Raw genomic sequence first — 6032 nt, 5'->3', positions numbered from 1 at the left:
ACTTATACTTAAGCTGATTACAGCCCGCGTGTAGTTTCGGCATTTTGTTCTTTTAGTTAGACGACGAAAATTCAACCTGATTAAAATCGCTTGTTATATTTTGTCCTCGTTCAAGGTGAAACGAAATCGGCTCTTATTGAGAAAATGGATCGGGACGGATGGTAAACACTACATGTCTTTCCAGTTAGCAATAAAACGTAGTTCAAAGAAAAAATACCATATTTGGGATTTGTTTCAAATTGGATAATTGAATGCTTAATTCTGTTGAAATTAATTATGTAAATAAAACATAATATGAGGTCAATAGGTTAGGCTTATTTTATTGTTTTAATTCCTCTATGTACACATTAAATTTTGGGCTAATTTTAATAGGCTGTAACAGATTCTAGAATCTTGCTGTAATATATTTTCCTTCCAAAATGATTTCATATATTGATTCCTTTGCTTTAAATGTAACTTAAAGGGGCATTACGGCCTGAAATCCCGCAAATTTGATGTTTTGAATTGTTTACTTATGCTTTTAAAGGTCTAGTTGAAAGGAAACTTACCTAATGTTTTACCTTTCCCGAGAAAAGAAGGGAGGGGCGGTTGTTTACATCGGACATGACGGAGTACATATACGTTTTTTCCTTTTTTTTCAATGTACGAAACAGGCTGTCTGTGTCACATAAATTACACATAGCACCAATAGACAACGGTTGTTTCAATACCGTCCGCAGGGGGCCACTTTGTGCGGCTGGAATCACAACTAGCAATGAACAGCTCGATTTTTCGGGACAAAATTGTGACCCCGAAATTCGTCCTCGCATGGTTCATGCCAAAATAACTCAAAAACGCCCAGTTTTCAAAGGATGGTTGTGTGGACGTTTATATTTTACTTTTAAATGTTCTTTCAATTTAATATTATTTTGTTTTAAACTCGTTTAGTAGCCCAACTGGGCGTTTTTAGGCCGCAGTGTCCCTTAAAATATAACTCCAAATTACTAATTGCTTAGTAATATTCTGAGTATAAAAAAGTCTTTATTTTCAATGAATACGATGAGTTTTCTGTACATACCACATTCGCTCTTAATTAACGCAAAAAAAAAACAATAGAGAAGTCAATCACTTAGTGTAGTAACAAAAATCTGTAACTTACGACCAGAGGCAATAATTCAATTACTTTGTTTACAAAATATCAACATGTACGTGTATAAAGCGACATTAAACAGTGTACAATGGAAATAGTGTTATTACCCTTTAGCAAAAATAAAAGTACCACGTGTACAAAATATGTTGGATGTACAATTTTTTGAAAGTTCTTCGCTACTATTTTTATTTCTCATTTTTTTAGCTAGAATGTAAAGGTATAAGTAAGCACTATTTGACAATTATATTACATTGAAGGAGTGTTATAAGTCCGCTCATCAAAACAAAATAAAATCAGAATTCTGTACCTGACTCGTGAGTGATAATGATAATGTCTTACGAAGGATACAAGTTCCATGCGCACTAGTTTTACTCCTTGGAAAGATCCTTGATGAGAAGAACCTGTTATAGGTATCACCATCACATTATTACAAAAAAAAGTACATTACGTCTACAGATCACTGCAAAAGGACCAAAGATATTTGATTAAAATTACATTTCTTCTGTCTTTTTAGCTTGGCGTCTTCGGTATAGACAAATTCGGCCGCGTTATGAACGTACTTGCAGGAGGCCCTTGGCCCTCGTTATTGGGAGAAACCATTGTGCAAGCTTTTGTGCAAGGTACTGCTCCTGACGGATTATCTGAACAACAGCTAGCACATTGCTTTCGCCACTAAAAGGTGTCTTCGAGATATAATTGATAACATACCCGCATTGTTCTATATGGGGTGTTTACAAACTTTCAGAAACATCTTCTTTCACACAGATTTTCATAAACAATGTAAGTGCTCCTTGTTCTTTCATTTATCATATCTTAATCAGTTCTTGGTCGTGTCATCACAACCAACACCCCTCATGTGGCATTATTTGCGGTAATATTAGCATCGCAAAATAAAACCAAAAAATGGCCGAAATAGCATTCATGAAATTCTTTCCGAATTGGATCGAGTCCGTATATTAAGTGTTGACGAGAGTTTAAGTGGTACTCGATAAACACACTTGCCCTTTTGCCGTGGTCTGCGAACTGTGTTTTGCCGTCATGGCCAGTTGAGTACCGTCTGTAGATATCCCACCGTGGGAGCTCAGTCCTAGTTTTTCTCCCCTATAGGGCATCTAACATTAAAAAAGTGGCAAACATTACATTTCAAAGCAGCAATATTTTATTTTTACATTTTAAGAGATTGATCAAATTAAATCCAACTAGACACTCACTTCAGTGGACATTTTTAATAGTAGAAAGAATTAATGAAGACAATTTTCGTAAAACTAAAAAGCCCCTGCAAGCGCATGCATTACGAATTTTTCATTAATGCTTCATTGCGTGCAGACTCATGGCAATTGAGGATTCGTCTCAATTGGGGTAAACAACCCATGTTTCTTTTTGATAGAAATCAATTCAGCGGTCCGATTGCGCATCACTATATTAATGAGATGTTCGTTCTCAATTAAACCCGACAAGTTAAGGTTATGATTAAACAGTGGCCTTTTTTATTTACATCCATAGATTTATTTTGTTTATTTCAAAGTTACATTTAGTCATTCTGTTCAATTATACAAAATATTGGCGTCATGTTCATATCACCAAATTGATTTTAGAACATGACATCAATAAATTATTCCTCATAGGGGAAGCCCGTCGCCATTGGGCAAGCAGTAATGCCTATAGAATTGTGCACAGAGAGCGAAATAATAAACAGAACAGTCACTGTGCCACGGACAAGCGAGACGATCAAGAATGTTGCGTCTCTATATCTCGGCACCGGTGTTCTGTCTCTTGGGAGTGGGGGATAAAAGGTGTAGCCTGCCCCACTCGCAATAAAGCACGTACGCTGCACTAATAACGGATTTCGTAGCGGACTGTCGTTCGAAACACCGTGGGAAAACAAACCCAGGACCATAGAAAGACCAGAGTATTGTGTGTATCGTATCGTCTTGAAATGTTCCTGTTTAAAATGTCGTTGCACGATGTATATTGCTGGACAATCCGACGTCATATATGATTTTGGTTCGTAAATTAAATTAGATGGTGCTTCATAAGGGGATTATATAATGGTAGGCCCAGAATTCGAAATAGATACCAACAAATAAATGTGCCAACAAATAAAAATCAGTGGCTCAAACACCCGGCCCCACCAAGAACAATGAAAAGGTTCAAAGGGACTGAACCACAATATAAGACAGTTTATGATTCTAAATCAGCGAATAAAAATCAGCCGATGTAACAGATAACTTACGCGCTGTTTACTGAAACAAAAGTTGAATATTCTAACAATGAGTTCCAAGTCCTCATGCATGTCTTTGCACAATTTTGAGTACTCTTCGGAATCTCAGTTCCTGTTGTACCACTTGATGGTTTGCAAGAAGCCGTGTTGCACTCAAGGCTCTATTGGCGGAAAGTAAACCCAGCACGATGACCCTAATGGAATCGATAATGTTGAAACCGAATAATTGCAACCTGCGCTGAGCTAGCACGCACGGAACCGGCGTAATGGTTTGAGGAGTTGCAAGGCGTGTTGCCTCTCTATTCAAATCTATAGGATAAGCAATGACATAATCGATTCTTCTTACCGGTTAATTATATTTTTTCAGTCCGTTAAATCTGTTCCGACTGGAAAAAGGGAGCATGTACTTTGCGTAGCTGAATTCAGGGTTTGTGTTACTATTTTCTTCTTGAAGTATTTTAGAGTAAATCCCCGCGCTATTAGGAAAACAAAATCAAACATATCTTTTACGCGCACTTGAATAACAAACAATAATAAGTTGAAAAAAGGCTATTGTGCTTTTTCCCAAGTTCATATACCACTGCATACTTTGCTTTCGCTTCAAATTCCATTTGTGATGCATTTAAAAAAAACTCACGTAGACTCTGCATACTCTACTCCCAAGTTAGACTATATATAACTAGGTTGTAGTATAGCAGATTGGTGATAAGATTGTTCATTTGATGGTAAAGGCATGAAATTTGGCACAGTCAGAGTATGTCATGGGAAAGATATTTGGCCATAGGGCCATCGCAGATTTGTCCTTTGAAAAAACAAAATCATAGGATAATAAGCAATTTCAAAAATTTTCCAAATGGCGTCCATTGCATGTTATCCTACGATATTTTCTTTAAATGACAATTCTGCGATGGTCCTATAGCCAAATATCTTTCCCATTACATACTCTGTGTGCCAAATGTTATGCTTTTATCATCAAATGAACAATTCCATCATATTGTGCACCAATCTGCCTGACTATTATGAGTTCGAGTCCAGCCGGGGTTATGGTGCGTGTGTCCTTGGGCAAGGCACTTTGTCACTCATTGCTTCTCCCCACCCAGGAGTAAATGGGTACCTGTGAGGGCAGAGATGGTAATTGTGGTTGATTGTAGCTGCTTTGCGCCGATATGCACAGCACGAAGCTGTAGGCCTATACTCCCCAGGGAGCTGAGATTGTATTTGGAATGTTTAAATGGCCCAATGATCAGGGGTTTTAGTGATGTGAAGCGCTTTGATCTTAAAAGCGCTATAAGAACCCGTTATTTTTTATTATTGTTATTATTTTAATAAGAAAGTTACAAAATTCAGCTGTCCACCACTGCGCATTTACTGTTCTACGAACTGATGAATACCCATTAAATACACTGAAACATGGGCCGTTTTCCCATCTTGATAAATGAACGAGAACTTTAATGGAAAACAAACAAAAATCGTCATCAATATTTCAGAACAAAAAAAAGACTTATTCCTCATATTCAAAACATAAAATCTGACAGTACAAATAATGTTTCGGTCGTTCTTTAAATGATTCAAATCTCATTTGTATTTGAATGTGTGTGTTATCTGTAAACCTCACTCAGCTCAATAGCTTCCAATGGCATTCCATGGAGAGCTATAAAAAAAAAAGGGTTCTTTCAGTAAAACATGCGTAACCTCTGATAGCGTGGATCAATTAGTATTTTTTTCAAATGAGTGGAGGCTCTTTTAACACATATACTACATTGGTGTATCAACCTTGATTGCTTTAAAAAAAAATAATAATTTGGGTCACTTTCTTTTTGACTCACCCTGTATTTACTGTTCTTCCAAAATCCTCTGCAAGCTGTGTGCTGGCATGGCAGATTTGAGACTTAATGTACCTGACATGGATTAGCACAGCGAATAATGATCCGTTCCAAGATCCCTGCAAACTACAATTAAAAACGAGATATACTCCAGATTTCACTTTGGGAATGACCGTGGAATGTCTTTGTAAGCTACCCCTAGCTACGATTCGTTTTAAAGCCCAAATCAGTGAATGTTAAAGGGAAAATACAACATTTGCAAACATCAAAAAATAAAACTACCAAATCATTTTGAAATACCTTGCTGGACTGTTAGTGAATGACAGTGTAAAGCATCCTGTAAAATCATGGCACCTGGTATACTGTCATTTTCAAGAAAAGTGGTATTTTTGTATCGATTTCCAACGCTGGTCGGCCGACCAGCGTTGGAAAAAACTGGCTTTTTTTTCAAATACTGGCCCCAATTGACCATCGCACTTGTTTGCAATCCATTACACACCTATGAACGGGTACAAGCCAGCTAGACTGGTTCCCTGACCTTACAATTCCCCAATGTATGTAAACTGCTCTGTTTCTTCTTATATGGAGTCAGGGAACCAGACTACAGGAAAATGATTGTTTTTCTTGTTTTTTTGTAGCATTTTCGAACCCAAACCTCAAAAAAGTCAGTGTAACTATATTTGCTATATATTTCCAACCCCTCAATTCCATCCATTTTGAAAATTACAGCAAAAGCAAATGATGTATATTCCCTTTAAGAGTATAGTTTTGCTGGAACGTTTATCCTGTCCAATCCAAATGTCAAAAGTTGCAGCAAACTATTGGATTAGACGCCTGAAGCAACAGATGAGATTTTTTT

This window comes from Patiria miniata, unplaced genomic scaffold, assembly GCF_015706575.1.
Source record: "Patiria miniata isolate m_02_andy unplaced genomic scaffold, ASM1570657v1 HiC_scaffold_23, whole genome shotgun sequence".
Taxonomy (NCBI): domain Eukaryota; kingdom Metazoa; phylum Echinodermata; class Asteroidea; order Valvatida; family Asterinidae; genus Patiria; species Patiria miniata.
Note: the sequence above shows the minus strand (reverse complement) of the source record.